This window comes from Episyrphus balteatus, chromosome X (assembly GCF_945859705.1).
Source record: "Episyrphus balteatus chromosome X, idEpiBalt1.1, whole genome shotgun sequence".
NCBI classification, from domain to species: Eukaryota; Metazoa; Arthropoda; class Insecta; order Diptera; family Syrphidae; genus Episyrphus; species Episyrphus balteatus.
Window position 1 is genome coordinate 2,317,597 of NC_079138.1, and position 15,784 is coordinate 2,333,380.

Sequence of the window (15,784 nt, forward strand, 5' to 3'; positions counted from 1 at the left end):
ATACGAAGTGCCTTTTTGGTCTTCTGGAGGACCTTTGCAATTTTTTGGACAGATTGTATTTAATTTTCAGTTTGATTCTGCTTTCTTCAATTTTGTACCATTTTCATTGCACAAAATACGGTCTGTGATGTTGGAACCCCAAATGATAATTTTTTTTCCAAACCTGCTTGGATCGTATTTTTTTTTTCACCTAACAAAAATCACAAAAAAATAATAATAAATTTTTGCTCAGTGTTAAAATTTTTGTTTTTGCACTGTGTATCCCATTTTTTATTTTCGCTATTCTACCATTAGTTTAAAAATTATAGAAGCATTATTTTTTATTCACCTAAAAAAAATAGTACGCATACACCACAGTGACCTTTTTAAATTTATATTTTAGAAAAAGTAAATCCACTGGTGCGAGAGCTCCACAAATTTTATTAATTTGATTTAGTCCATTATAACATTCCTGTTACATATTATGACAGAAATTTTTTTTTTCAAATTACCAAAAAAAAATTATGTAATTTGTTAGAATTACCATAGTTAATATAATGATAAAAATTGTAGAAAGGACAATTTTTACACTGACAAAAAAGAAATTTTGATTTTTAAAATGTTGGTAATTTGAAAAAAGTTTTTTTGTCATAATAACTGGTGCTCTCACATAAGTGAATTCCCTTTTTTTTCTAAAATAATGTAAATTCAAAAAGGTCACTATGGTGTATGAGTACTATTTTTTTTTTTTTTTGAGGTGAATAAAAAATAATGCTTCTATAATTTTTTAACTAAGGTTAGGATAGTGAAAATAAAAGTGGCTATCCTGGGCTAACCTTGGTCAAACAAACAATCTACTTAAGGGGGGAAATCCCTCCGGAATTTTTTATTTTGTGCATTATTTTTTTTTTTTGCGTAATAAATTTATTTATCAACCGATGAAACTATTTTCAGTGGTCTTAGCCTTAAATGAAGCCTCAAAAGTGCCTAGATAGTCCCGAAACCCATGCGCTCCGAACCTACCATAGTACGAAAACGAAAACTTTAAACGCATTTTTTTCGAAACTAGTTTTTTTCCGCGCCGTGCAATGTAACTCAAAAACTAATGAAGCTATCGACTTGAAATTTGAAGCAAATTACTCTTTAAATCATTGGCCACAACATGAACCTAAAAGTTGAATAAAATTTGTACAATAAATATTTTTTTAACTACTTCTTTGTAAAAAAAATATGTTTTTTTTCGTTTTTTTGATTTCTAATTTTTATTTTTCATTTAAAAAAAAATAAATTTAGGTTCATGCAATGCGTACTAATATCATCTAATGGAAAAAAATTTATTTTTTGATTTAAGATGATTTCCTGGACTTGTACATTGCACGGCGCAAACTAGAGGCGTCAACTTTGAAAGGCTCCAGAGCCGCCATTTTGTTATTTTTTCATTTCAAAAAATTTTTTTTCAATTTTATTAATGTCAGTAATATCTTGTCTTTTTCCAAATTTCAATAAGTGCTTTCAGTTTTTCATAAAAAAATAGTAAAAAAGGTGTCGTCTGGAGGGATTTCCCCCCTTAAACTAACGATTTTTTCAAATGAAACAAAAAAAAGTTTAGATGAATAAAGAACAAAAAGTTGGGTTATACTGAGCTAACGAACCACAGTGAAAAACCAACAATTTTTACACTTAACAAAAAAAATTATTTTTTGTGATTTTTGAGACAATCGAACAAGATTAGAAAAAAAAAATTTGCATTTGGAAGTACCAACTTAACATAACCATAAAATACCATTATGTTTTTTTTTGTCCGCAATATATTATATGAGCCTTAAAATCTCATTAAAACCATTAAAATCACTGCACAACTCATCATAGGGCATTATAAAGGTCAATTCATCTCAGTCATAGTTTTTCTACATAAAAAATCGTGTGTACACTAGACTGATAAAAAAAAATAATTTTTTTTTGTTCATAGTTATATCTAAAATATTGTTGGAAATTCCCAAAAAAAAATCCTGTAAAAGTTTTAAACCTTAATCCTAATTATTAAATACTGCCACAAATTTCACAAATTCCTATTCCCCATAATGATTTCCATGGAAAAGATTGTGTTTTTGAGATTGAAATTTTATAACTTTTTTTTTTAATCAGTCTAGTGTACAGGTGTACACAACACATGTAAACGCGATTATAGTTTTACTTCTCATTCACATAAATTCCGTTTAGAAGCTTTCCGAGCTGAAATATGAAAACTGTCAATTTTTTGGAGTGGGGATGAAGTGCTATCAAAAACACACAAATTCAAAAAATTAAAAAATATTCGAACGTTGTTCTTGGAAAAAATAGCAAAAAGAAATTGCTTTTCTAGTTTAATAATGTTTAAATAAATAAAACGAAATATTTACACAATATTTTGTCAATGAAATAAAAAATTGCCAATAATTCCTAAAAATACAACAACAAAATTCTTATTCAAAGAGAATGAATTTTTTTGACATTTCTAACTTTCAACCTAACTTCTACTCATTGTTATAAATCAAAATACTTTCAAAAGCTAATTATCACAACAACAAAAAAATTCAAATTCTAAACTTTAAACCACATTCGCTTATGTGGCGATTAAAAAATACATATACATATATAAATTTTAAAACTGTTCACTTGCAACCACACACCAACTCGCTTTAAATAATATTAAGCAATAAATTACTTCTTTACATCAAACTATAAATACTTATGTACTACTTGTTCTTTCCTCTTATTCGCATGCTAAAACTAAAGTGTATTCCTGAAATCCTCTTTAGTGCCAGATCACGATTTAAAATGACGATGTGATGGTAAAAGGGATACAGTGAAGGGAAGAGTAGGGGCAACGAAAGGAAAATAGAGCGAGTTTTTAGCTTAGAGAAAGTTTTTCAAAATCCCCATTTAAGGCATTAAGAGTTATATTTTTGTATCTTGTAACAGGATACTCTACCAAAATATTATTATTTATACATTAAAAGCAAAAGGAATGATATTGAGAGGATTTTTAGTTCTTCATAATTCCGCCAGAGCACATCGCTTAGCGTAAATATCTATTTACCTTGAAACTAAAGTGGAAACAACTTTCCTGGTCCCAGTCTGGCGGCGCCAGTTTTGGTCCGCTTTCGGTCCAGTTGCATATCTCGAGTTCAATTCACTCTCCACAACGTGAATACTATAAATACTTGTACTTGCACAAGACCAAAGCTAATATGGGTGCTGCTGGCTGGGTTTAGTTTGGTTATGTACCTCTTCTTGCCCTTGCCCTTGCCCTTGCCTTGCTTTTCCAATACCTACCATACGAACGGATCTAGTGCAGTGACGTGTGTGTATTGTATTAATAAAACAAACGATATAGGAAGAATGGCGAGAGAGAGCTCAAACAGCCAGCATACGACCGACGTATCGAAACGTGTTGTGCTAATAATTATTTGCTTTCAGCACCTCAATTTTGCATTTTAGTAGTCTGAAATCACACCGGAAAGCTTGCTGCTTCCTGACTGGCTGGCACTGCCATGTAATCACATGCCATTTTAAACAATTCCTAGGAATTTTATACTTCAAAGTCCATAACACAGAATCCTTATGGCTGCTGCTTCAGCCATTAGTGAGTAGCCAATTTATGTAAGTTGTCCCGTGATTTGAGTGCCGCTGCTCGGCTATGAGGACGACAGTCAACACATATGGTATAGTATACTCGACGACGACGACGACGAAGGACGAGTATGTATATGTCCTTATGCAGCCTGCGTGGCATTTGCTGTTCCCACAAAACCCAGAGGCGATTCTTGTCAAGAGTGAAACATTATTAGGAGACCGAGACGACGACGATGACGACGTGCCTAGTCAAAGTAATGTTAGCTGCAAAACAAGCACACAGCATCAGCATCAATCGGAATCCTCATCATCAGTAGCAACAGCAACAGCAGAAGGAGTAGCAAAAGGCTAGAGTAGCATCAGAAGTAGATAGATAGCAGTAGCATATACAGAAGACAGGACAGCACAGCACAGAGAACAAACCTAAAGCAGCAGCTTTTAACTGACAGAATGGATTTTTGCCAGCGGCGGCGAGCAATTCAACAGATGCATAATTTTTGAAGCTCATGTCTATATCCATTTCTATAGCAACCAGAAATGGACAGAATTCAAAACGATTTCGAATCACATCAAATGTATATATTCGTTACATTTTTATTTTTCTACTCTGTTTTTTTTTTTCTATCCTCGAGACACTTTTCTTTAAAATTGAGATTTTGCATGTATTCAATGAATCTTTGTGTATTTCAATTTATTCAAATTAAACTTATAAAGTCTTTCAATCTTCCTTAAAAATAAATCCAGTAAGGTTTAAAGCAACAAAAATATACAAAAGAAATACGGGTAAAACTCTATTTTGTTCTATTTTATGGGACGATTTACTATAAAACGGCAACACCAATCACTTACAAATGATCAATTAATCCGCATTCGTTGACAGGAAAGCATCGGAGCGGAAATCAGCTCCAGGAGTAAGATAACAATATTAAAGCACTGACCCACAACGACTATAGTAATTTACCCTAAGGGGTAATAATTTTAAGAAGTAGACTTTAGTTTGACCACCAGTGGAAACTGTTTGACTACCAACAAAAGCCGTTTGTTTGCTGTTTAATATCAATGCAGCGGACTAGATGCCAGAAACCCATACTCGAAACAAAAAATCATGTGTGCAATTCACACGTGTTAGAAGTGAAACCTCAAAAAATCATTTTTCTTGCAAAGAAAATCGAAAAAACCTACCTTTTATATGACGCTTCAATAATGTATGTACATATCTACCATGCCTACCAAAAAAGTAAGACATTTTTAAAGCCATCCATGTCAAAATTTCAAAATGAGACTACAGTACTTTATTCTGGCTGATCTGATCATCATCTTCAGGTGTTTTGAGGTATTTTTCCAATTTTTTCAATTTAAGATTGTGTAACTTGTAGAGAACATACCGTTATGTGTGATATATCAAATAAAAGGTTATGTTATCAGCATGCGTATTAAAGTTAGATCAAATTTGTATGTGCACTAGTTCAAAGGTTATAACGTGTGAAGGAAAAAACATCTTTTTACCATTGTCTCGGAATTTTGAATATGAAATTAATTGAAATTTTGTACATTTATAGTTTATTTAATTACCTATCTACAGCCATGTCCAACGAATTTGATGTTCAAAGTGGAGTCAAACAGAGCTGGATATTGTCGCCAATTTTGCCTTTGACAGGATTATGGGCCTCCATCCAACAAATATCAAAGGTGGTGATGCAGGGTTCCCAGGTTTTCAAAATAAAATTCCCTTTTTTTGACACCAAAACGTTATTGTTTCCCCTTTTTTTCCGATGAAAAAATGCAAGTATTTAAAACCTCATTAATCCTAGTTTGAAAGTTAAAAATAGATAATATTTTCGACATATAACAAAAACAAGGTTTTAAAATATACGCGGTTGAAGACCAATCAAGTTTTTTAGAGCTTTTATTTATTTTTATTTATTTAAAAACTCAGTAACACCTGGAGTTAGGGGGAAAAAATTGTGGTTTTTTGGACCGTCACTCATTAAAAAAAACCAAGCTTCGTCAAATTTTTACCCATTTTAGATTTCTTTACAGTTTTAGATAGAAGACATTTAGACCTTTTCAAGAATGTATAAAAAATGTGGTTTAATTAAAACCGCCTAGAATTTATAAGCTGACAAAGTTCAAAAATTCCATTTTTTTTTTCGTTATTTACCCAACTTTTCAAAACAATACGCTATTTTAAAAATACATTCTAAAACAATTTTTAATTTTTAAAATCAAATGAGGTATTTTTTTTATGAAAATCAGTTCAAAAGAAGGCTTAGAAAAAAATTTTACGATTTAAGCCCAGATATACAGAAATTCGAAAGTTTACTCACCATTTCGTAATCAACGTGCAACTTTAGCTCTACAAAACGTAATATGTCTCCGCCCGCGTATATTTTGATTGTTTCACAATGTTTTTAGTTTTTTTTTGATTCAATTTTTTTTTTTTGTGTGTTTGTTACCTCATAACTTTGGACTAAGTGAACCAATTTTGATAATTCTTTTTGTATTATCCATAGAAACTATGTACATATTAGAAAAACCATAAAGCACAGTTTTAATCCATGGAAGTCGGTTTTGTTTTTTGATAAAAATGATTATTTGTTAGTCTATTATTCAACAGAGAACTTCTCTATAAACCAGGTTAAGAACCTATTTGCACGAAAACTTAAGTGGCAGTAAATTGGATACACTACAACAACTACATTGTCAAGAAGTTAGAAGACCTAAAAGACCGTATTTGAACAAGTAACCATAAGTATTGTGATATTTTAGATTTTACATCACAAAAATTTAATAAGAAAACATGCGACAAAAATGGAAGGGGCCTGCATTTTAGCGCTAAGTCGCCGAACTTTTTAGCAGAGATTGTCAATTCCTTCCAAGAGGTTGTCCCCGCAAAAAAAATTGTATTTAATTTTTAAGTTGGTGAAGGCTGGAAATCGAACCCAGATCTCTGGCCTCATAGTCCATCGCTCTAACCATTGCGCCATAGGAAAAAAAAAAGAATTGTTATTTTACACGGTTACTTTCTTGCACACATTAAAGGAAATGCATATAACTATGAGTGAAAATGAGTCTTAAGGTAAATTAAATAAATTACTTAAATGACAATGAAAAACTAAAACTGACTTTAAAGTTTCTTTTGGCAGGAAAGAACTGTAAGCAAAAATCTATATTGAAGGAGATATGTAGATACTATGTTTTTGAGGTAGAAAAGTCAGTGGTTTTATGATGATTAGGATCCTTTTAAAAGGAAACAAAAAAAAAAAAGAAAGAAGAACTAAGAGAAGTTGACACTATGAAGACGTAGAAGAAAAACGACCTATTTCCGACTAAGTAAAAACAAATAATAAAAATCGGCGATAGCAAAAACTAGAGGAGAGGATTAGGGCTAAAAGAAGGACGACGACAACGACAACAAGGACATCATCATTATTGTCGTTGTACTCAAAATGACAACTATGGGAGTACTCTCAGTTACAAAAGTGCTTCATCGTCACCACTCTATGGAATACGAAATCCCCGCAGCAGATTCTGCACATTTCTTGTTCTCATAACACTACCAACACCAACACCATACCAACCCCCCCCCCCCCCCCCCCTCCCGCCCTGCCTCCCCCTTATCTATATCTAATATTATCGGCAGAGTACCTCAGGAAGGATGATAGATAGATACTGTTTAAAAGCGAGCGGGTGTATACGGGTAAAAATAGCAGCGACAGTATCATAAAACATATCGTCCAAGATAGAATGTTACATGTGAATGGGATTGGATTGGATGTACCGAATGTTTAAGCGAAATTTTGATACTCACGATGTAAATCCAGATATTTAGTTCTCTCATTTTTGTTTTTTGTTTGTTTGCTCTTTCAATATCTCTTCAAAAGGATATTCTAGGACCATTATTCAGGGAGAGGGGGCACAAATTTAGAAGATAGAAACAAATTGTTTCAATCAGCCGGTTTTTTTTTTATTATTTATTAAAAATTTAAAAGCTTCAAGCTGAATCTTTTCTAATTCGTATATAAATTTCAACATTTTATAATAATAACAAATAAAATCATTTATTATAATGATTTTAATATAAAAAGAGATACAAAAATTCTCTGCGCAAGTCTCTCTATTTTCCTAGATGGGAGGGAAATTCTTAAAAAAGTGTTGCCACTTTTAACAAATACCGCGTAGAGTAGAGTTACATCTCTATATCAATATTTGAAACTTACTTCTATGACAAGTGTAGAGGGAAAGTAGGGTTGTGGGATTGAGAGCTGTAAGGGGGGGGGGGGGGGGGGGGGTTTGTGAGAAACCAAAACCAGCTATTTGAATATCTACGGACTACATTTGATTTAAGGAATACCAAATTTTATATGGTATAGCATCAAACAAAAATGAAAAGTTTTGAATACGAGTGTACTAAGTGGAGGGGGTTTGTTTGGAGATTTGGATGAAATGTATTATTATTTATTAAATAGCTTAAGTTATACGTAACTGAGTTTGGGTTGCATGATTTTTGTCAAATGATTTTCTGCGTGAAAGAGAGTTAGAACCCCTAAGAATATGTTTCTGAAATTTCAAGGCAAGCATATTTACTAGCCCCTAAAAGTATGCTATTTTATGCTAATTTTTCGTAGGTGTATTGTAATACATCAAAATACAAAAAATTACCCACAAATTTAACATTGGAGAAAGTCTATAGGTACGGTATTAAAATTTGTCCTGGGTGATTGCGACAACCTAGGAAGAGGAGACATATTTCGAAGCATGATCGGAAAGCCGACTTTGGGGCAAAATCTTGCTAAGTCTTTTTCCGATCTCGAATAGTTTTTTAAGAGCTCCAATGTCCAATGATTCATGGGCTTTGACGAATGCGGATTAAAACACCTTGGATTTTTTTTGAAAGAAAAGTTTTTTGGAGAATTGTTTAGTAGTGTTCACATTGATAGTGAGAAAAATATACAAGACCGAATTGTACGCGTTGTACAAGGACACAAACCTAAGTCATGTGAAGTGGAAAGTTTTCGACTCTAACACAGAGGGAAGCTGTGCCTAGTTTAAGGCTGCGTAGGTTCGCAAGTAGAAGAGAACCTCAATAAACTTGTCGTGTAAAACTGGAAGTAGCTAGCTAAAGATAAAGCTGGCTGGTGAATCTTGTTGTTTGAGGCCCAATTATTTATTCATTAAGGATTTTAGCCACCTTCAGAGCTCAGTCTTGACTTTTTTTTCATGTTTTTTTTTTTGTACAATAAAAGTGTTTTAGAAAGTATGAAAAGAGTAAAGTTTGAGAAAGAGAATACTATTATATTGTTTATGTTAAAAAAAAAAAACATTTTTTCTATACAAAATTAAAAAAAAATTTTTTTTTTCAAATATTGATGTTTTTCTCCAAAGTGGGTTCATATCAATTTAAATAGGATTTATTGATAAAATACATATATACATAAATAAAATACAGATTTCTTCAAAATAATCGACAAATCATATTTTTGTATTAAAAATCCATTCTCAGTGTCATTTATGAATAATATTTTCTATTTTTGTGTGGTTTTTTATTTGATTCTTTCTTCAACAAGCACAATTCTTAGCGTGATAATTTCATAACAATCCCTTAATCCTACACTCATCAAATAAAAGTACCATTCTCTAGCCCTTCAAAATAAACCCCCACCTCCCCTTCCGCATTCCATTTCATCCCTTGATCATATACTCAATCTCTAACCAACAACGTCAACGTTTAAAAACTTTTATCCACTTCAAATTGAATACAAGCAATGAAATATATATATATATATTTTTTTTTTTTTAACAATATCTATTTCTTGATTTATTCCATCAAATTGAGCTCTGTTCACACGGGTAACTCAAGAGTCAAGAGCCTTGTTGCTTTTTCTTGTGTGTCCTGTTGTTCTGTGATGTAGTTAGTTCTGTGTGTCTAATATGCAACAAAAAAAGAGAGACAATTTACTCTCTTTTGTTCTCTCTCTCTTCTTTGATTCTAACAAAAGTGGCAACACTGGAAGGATATAAACTGTTATAGTATAATCTATTATAGACGTGGCTGTTCTGTTCTGTTCTGTCCTGCAGAAAGTTAGCAACAAAAATTTTCATCCTACATTTTTCTCTCCAAAAAAATTTGGAAAAATTACTCTTTCTCGATGGCATAACACACACAGTGTGATTTGAGCCTTTGAACCGATTGCTGGTGGATGGATATACGGTCCCGGATATTCGCGCCAACCTTTGAAAAAAAAAATTAGAACAACGGGTTTTTTTTCCAGAGTGTTGTGAGTTTTTTTTTTTCCTCTTCTTTTCAATTTCTGCTATATAGGGTGCTCCTTACAAGTTTTTTTTAAATTCACCTGGATACGAAGTTATTACTGTGCTTTGTGTGTGTTTCTATATGTGTCTTGACTTTATTTGAAGAGTTAAATCCTAATCCTATTTGAATTGATAGTCATTATCATTTCAAACGATTAATTTGTAATAGTTGACAAAAAAAAAAAAATAAGGACACAGCATCCTGTTTTTTTTTTTTTGAAAAAAAAAAAAATTATATCTCTATCTTTTTTTTTTTTTGCCGGTTATTATATGTCCATTGATACATATATATATTTTATTTTGTTGTCTATCGTATATTTTTTTTCACCAAGGATATGTCTAAACGCGTCCTTATCGAATATTTTTATTTTTTTTTTTTTTGTTGTTATATTTTTTTCCTCTTCTGCCAAAGGAATGAAATGTAATTTCTTTTTATCTGTATCCGTATTCGTTTGTGTCGTATTCGTATATTCGTGTGTTAATGGAGAAGATCCTTGGCAATGAAGAAAATATATTATATTGGCCTAAATTTGCGGAACGTGTGCGTTAGAGTTTTGTGATTGCGCGAGATTTTTCAGGTGTTTACTCGTTTTTTTTTTTTTTTTTTCCTTCTAGGCTAAGACACCCTTTCTTTAAGTTATCCCCCCCCCCCAACCCCCTTCCCCTAGTTTACCCTTCTTTAACCGAAAACACGGGGCAAAGCACGACTTCTTTGGTGTTATTTTGCGCGCGCTAAAAAATCCACATAAAATCCTTTTAACTGTTATTATGTTTTCGTGACACGATGTCATTTTGTGGTACAACGATATAATTGTTTAGTGTTTCTCTATGTGTTTTTTTTTCTTCTGATTTTTTCGTTTTTTTTTTTTTTTTTAACTGTGGTGATAATTTAAGGTGAAATCTGAAATCTGATGAAAATCTCAAATGAAATTTAAAGCTTTGGGTAAAGCAGAGCTTGAGTGAGTGTTCTACATAGAAATATGTACAAATGAAAAAAAAAAAAATTGTGTAAAAAAAAAATAAATTACAAAAACTGAAGGTATAAATCTTTTGCAAATTAAAGGAGCCATTAAGGAAGGAGATTTATTTTTTTTGGAAAAAGGATATTTTACGTTTTTTTTTTTATTACTGCGTTGGTAAAGGCTTTTTTTCACACCATCAATTCTGTAGATACTTTTTGCTGACGAATAAGTAAGTTTTAAAGATTTTTTTTAACTATCAATTTTGTTTGTAGTTTTTTTTTTTTATTTGTATGTTAATTTTTTTTTTATAAAAATTTATAATTTAATTTTAATTGTTTTAATATTAAATTTATTTTTATTTTATTTTTTTTTTTATCTTATTAGGGGACATCTATAGGCTTTTGCAGACCACTAATTTGACCTCTATTTTGAGAAAAGAAGATTTTGAGGATTTTCCTTTACTGCTGTAATTTTTGTATTTAAGGATTTTTTTTTGAACATCCTGTAATTTTTCTCTTGGAAGTCTATGATAAATAGCAGATCTAAATAGGTACAAATAAATGTTTGGAATAAGTTTTTTTTTTGTCAGAATCCCACATAAAAAAAAGTCGTTACCTAGAATCCTGAAATCATTGAATCTCGACTAATCTCAAATCTATAAAACCCAATATCCTAAACACCTAATATTCCAGAAACTCAAAATTCCAAAAATTAAATAAAAAGAAAGATTAAGCGCAAAATTTTTCATTTTATATATAATTTTTCGGAATTTCGATATCGGAAAAAAAAAACAAGCCAATTAAGAAGTAAAGTAGTAAACAACCAGTTTAATTAAATTTGATTGTGCTTCCTGCAGTTTTGTGTTGTGATTGTATTAATTGATATAGTCATTTAACGAACATCAAAATGTTTAATGGGATAACCATAGTTAATAAATTTATGGTAAATATGAAAATTACATGTTTTCAAAGAATTCTGGGCTTTACTTCGTTTTAAGTTGATTTGATGGTGAATTTATATAAATTTATAAGAATCACTGATTCACTTTGTCCTACCTTTAGGCAGAAAATTAAGGACTGCATTAAAATTCACACAAATGAGATACATTTGCCTTAGTCAAAACAACCAAAGTATATCCAGATTTCAGGGTTTTCTATCGAATGAATTTTCAAATTCAAAATCAACCAGAAACATATGCAAATATTTTCAAGTCATCGAAATGTAGAAGAAGTCAAGTGTTCAGCTTCAACTGTTGATACTGAAAATTTTAAAGAAACCGATTTGTATTCTTTCAGCTCTTAAAAATGATACCTTGTTTACAATTTTTCAAAACTTTACATAGAAAATAAAGTGTCTCAAAAATCAGTCTTCTATGCTTTTCATGACTTTTTACATTAAAATAAACAAGTTGAGTTTTTTTGGCAAAACTATATGAGTTACAAAAAAAACACACCCACACAATTATAGCATTTTTCGTGGATTTTTTAAGCCAATAGCTATTTTTTATGTTTAGCAGTGAATTTTGCAAAATACCTATATGGAAATTTTTATCAATATTTGAAGCGGATTTTTGAATGAGCGATCGAAAAACACAACAACTGCGTTACTTTACTAACAATTTTAGGTTTTTTTTTTTTATTTAATCATATAATTAAGCCCTCTTATATAGCAATTTTAAACTATAGTAACAACATAAGTCTCCCATGAAGTAAAATCGCAGAAACTTTATTTTCTATTATAAATTTTCAATAGTTTTTATTATTGCGTTACCTAGCAAAAATTATCTTACAAACTTGAACTTTTCTAAAAACATAGAAATATAGCAAAAAATTTGTTTATATTACAATTCGAAGATTCAACTTTTGATACTGAATAAGAAATTTTGTAAGAAATGCTATAAAAAACACTTACTTGTCATAAAGTAACGCAGTTACTACTAGGTAAAAAAAAAAACATAATAAAAACAGTTTTTTAATACCTGGTAGGTATAACTAGTTAAATGTTAATTGTAACCATTATAAAACAGAAATTCGACTTAGAAGTGAAAAATATAATACATTGCAAATAGTCCCAAAGGACAATATTATTTATGTGACATTGATTAATTGCAATAAATGAATGATATTTGTAATAACACTGTATAGCAAGCTTAATTTAATTAATTTATATGCAATTTGTTGAATTTAATAGATCTTAAACAACTGCGTTTCAACAATTTATTCTCTGTGTGTAACGCTGTGGAGTATAGTAACGCAGTGTTAATTATCTAATTATACCACAAATATGAACTTAATTGAAATACAAATTGCAAAAATGTTGTAATTTTAAAAATTGCTAACATTAAAACTTTGTATAAGAATAAAAATACTTCAAATTTCGTTTATACTTATATAACCGTGAACAATTCAATCAAAGTTTGGGTTATCTTCTGTTTTGTTTTTTTGTTAGCTAACATAAATTTTCCTCTGATTTGCCCCTAAATTTCCCACATGGAAGGGAAAAACTTTTTCCATATTCTGTGCATATCGAAAATAATTTACTTTAAAATCACACTATGAAAAATACTCGAATAAACCATAAATTGTTCTGAAAATTGGTTGAATATTTTTGGTTATATTTCAAAAAAAAAAAAAAAAAAAAAAAATAGCTTCTGAAATGTGATGGAACTTTAATTTTTAACCGACTTCAAAAAAGAGGAGGTTCTCAATTCGAATGCAATTTTTTTGAAATTTCAAACGATTGAACTTATTTTGATTGTTTTTTTTTTTTTTTTTTGTTTTATTTGGAAAATTGTATTTCAAGTCCAACATCAATTTGGTAGAGTTCTGACTATGGTATCTTTAAGAAAACCATATAAGTTTCGATGCTTAGAAGTCGGTTTCTTTTTTTATTAAAAAGATAACTCTAATTGTACATGTTGTTTGGATATTGCTTTTTACAATTCTTGATGAAAACAATTGCTTTTTAACAACTTCCAAAAAGGAGGATATATTCAATTCTTCTAAATTTTTTTTTTTTTATGTTTGTTACCTCAAAACTTCGGACCGAGTTAACTAATTTTAATAATTCTTTTTGTATTGGAAAGTTGGTGCCTGCAGTCCCATTTCAATTTCGTCCAGTTCTGGTTATTGAAACTATGATAAAAAAAGAGTGTGTGTACACATGTACACGCGACTGAAGTTATACTTCTCATTCAGTATATATAAATGAATTTCATTTGATATTTTTAATTTCTATTATTAAATTAATTAATCCACACTTCGTTTTTTTACATTTTTATCAAGTGAACAATAAATTAATTCTTTCATCCTCCTTGCGTCCATGTAGTTTTCAATTTAATCTGTGAAATTTACTCATGTTGTGCGGTTCAGAACGTACGGTATATGAAATATTTGACTGTTAACAGTCGAATTGTTTTTTCCCTGAACACCGTTTATTTTTAATAAATATGATTTAAAATCATGAAAATATAAAAATATGAAAACCAGCATAAAAGTGTTCATGTATGCGTTTCGCCCCGATGCGATGTAATGGTTGGGCTCATCAGAAGATGACCATTACACCTTGTCTTGACGCATATTTTCCCGAATAAATCGAGACTCCATATAATCCGAGCTGCATAGAGCAACTGCGAATTATATAGTTGCTACAAGTCTTCAAAGAAGATAAATTGCAGCTATTTGTATTTCCTTGCTATGGCACTTAAGTACGGTATATGCTTAACGAAAGTAAACAAATTGCGCATAAAATATGCTATATGGTAATTTTATGAGAATTGTGTGTGCTTCAGCACTAGTAGTAGCAATATGAAACTTGCAGGGTTGCTACAAAGCTCAAAAGTGAGCTGAGCTCAGCTCACAGCTCAGCTCAAATTTTGAGCTAGCTGACTTTTGAGCTATGTACCATAGCTCAGCTCATTTGAGATGAGCTGAAAGTGAGCTGAGCTGATGGTTGAGCTGAGCTGTTGGGGAGCTAAAGTAAAGTGAGCTGAGCTGAGCTGTGATGGGTGAGAGGATGCATTGATTATTATTATTATTTGGAAAGTATAATGAAATGTGAAGATATTTTAAACTTTTATATAACACCATAGCTTAAGATGTTTGGTTCTAGTTATTAATGGAATTATTTTAGCACATGGATATTTTTATAAATAAAACAGATAATTTTTCGTGATCTTTCTCTTGGTTTTTTTAACCCTAGAAAGATAATCATAATATACGTCTCAGAGACGTATGATTCTAAAAAAGATTTTTGGTCTTATGTTAACACTTTTTGTCATATTTATATTTATTTAACGCATTACTTAGATTATTTTAAAGAAGTGATATAATAAATCAAATTAATTTAACAAAAACCCAGAAATTTGAATTGAATTAGATAAAACAGTTCTTTACACGCCATACATCTTACAGACGTATATTATCTTTCTAGGGTTAATAGTAAATATATTTCTATTTTTTTAGTAAAATATTTCTTTTTTAATCATAAAAAAAATCAGGTACAATCCGGTTTTACGACTTTTTTCAAAATTCCGAGAAAATCGCGTTTGAAAGTTGGGGTACATTTTTTTTTCGAAAAATCCCCGAATCTTTGAACGCTCCTGGAAGCTAAACCGCTTGAGAGCAATTTTTGGGAGTGGTGCCAAATGATAGCTTGTGTCATGGGCCTACGCTTTGCACATTATCAGATTTTTTAAAAATCGCCTTCCATGTTAAACCGCCACATCATGCCTTTTTTTTCAGAATCGTGTGTATTTTTTTTTTTACTTTTAAGTTCTCCCGGTTTGAGAACGCGTGGACCTACAGGGATGGGAGTTGTACCCAAATGTAGGTTAGAGTCCCCGCTACCTTTTGGCATCAAAAATTTTATTTTCATTTTCTTCAAAATTCCGCGATATAGGCGTTGGAACGCTTTGA

The 15,784-nt window shown here is 30.8% G+C and overlaps 1 protein-coding gene across 4 annotated transcripts in view; it reads left to right on the forward strand.

The window, feature by feature from the left end:
* The first annotated feature begins 11,086 nt into the window (after positions 1–11,086).
* The window catches only part of LOC129920483 (zwei Ig domain protein zig-8), a 201,222-nt gene continuing 196,524 nt past the window's right edge, over positions 11,087–15,784 (forward strand). For all 4 annotated transcript variants that reach the window (XM_056001713.1, XM_056001710.1, XM_056001712.1 and 1 more), the window contains exon 1: positions 11,087–11,097. The gene's annotated coding sequence lies outside the window, so the exon portion shown is untranslated. The remainder of the gene's footprint in view (positions 11,098–15,784) is intronic.